The sequence below is a fragment of the Lupinus angustifolius genome, chromosome LG10, assembly GCF_001865875.1.
Source record: "Lupinus angustifolius cultivar Tanjil chromosome LG10, LupAngTanjil_v1.0, whole genome shotgun sequence".
Classification (NCBI taxonomy): Eukaryota; Viridiplantae; Streptophyta; class Magnoliopsida; order Fabales; family Fabaceae; genus Lupinus; species Lupinus angustifolius.
The window spans coordinates 13,585,117-13,586,245 of record NC_032018.1 but is presented as its reverse complement, the minus strand read 5'-3'; positions in this window follow the sequence as shown (position 1 = coordinate 13,586,245).

The window sequence follows — 1,129 nt, the reverse complement described above, 5'->3', positions numbered from 1 at the left end:
CAAGCTAGGGAGTAGACTTTAGTAACTCCCAGCTTGGAAAGTAAAAAAGAAAAGATGATCATTCTAATGCCTTGGTGAGAAGATCAATAACTTGATCACTTGTTTTGATAGGTAGTAAGAGGAACAATTTTTGTTGTAGGTGTTGACGAACAACATAACAGTCTATTTCAATATGCTTAGTCCTCTCATGGAAGACTGAATTTGCTGCAATGTACCTAGCTGAATCATTATCACAAAAAAGAAGAGATGGTTGTTTGAAAGAAATAGCAAATTCACCAAGCAAATATGTTAGCCACTTAATCTCACAAAAGGCAATGGAAAGAGCATGATACTCTGCCTTAGAGGATGGTCTAGAAACAATGTTCTATTTCTTTGATTTCCAGGAAATCAAGGAGTTACCCAAAAACATACAATAACCTGAGATTGATTTTCTTGTATTTGGACATGTGGCTCAATCAGAATCACTATATCCTTTTAGTTTTAATATGGATTGAGTATGGTAAAGGATCCCTTTTCCATGGGAACCTTTAATATATCTAAGTACTCTTGTCATGGCCTTATGGTGGTTTCTAGTAGGATTTGCCATAAATTGGTTGAGTTTCTAAATAGAAAAGCTTAAGTCAAGTCTTGTGTTTGTAAGGTAAAGAAGTCTACCAATGATTTGTCTATACAACTCAAGTTCATGGTAAAGAGAACTATCATTTTGATGTAAGTGTGGATGTTTGGTCATAGGTGTAGTGACATGTTTAGAAAGCAAGAAACCAATGTCAGATAATAAGTCTAAAGCATATTTTCATTGGTTTAGAGATATACCTTGTTTAGAGTAGATGACTTCAAGTCCAATAAAATACCTTAGTGAGCCTAGATCCTTGATTCTGAATTTGTTGTCCAATTGTTGCTTGACTTTGGTAATCTCAGTGATATCATTTCCAGCAAGTATTAAATCATCAACATATATCAATAAAGCAGTAAACTTGGAATTGTGATGTTTAGTAAAGAGAAAATGATCATGGTTTGATTGTTTGTAACCTAATGGAATGAAAAAGGGTGAACGTTTTTCAAACAATTGTCTGCTGGCCTGTTTCAAACCATATAGGAATTTATTGAGTTTGCAAACTTGGTTAGGGAT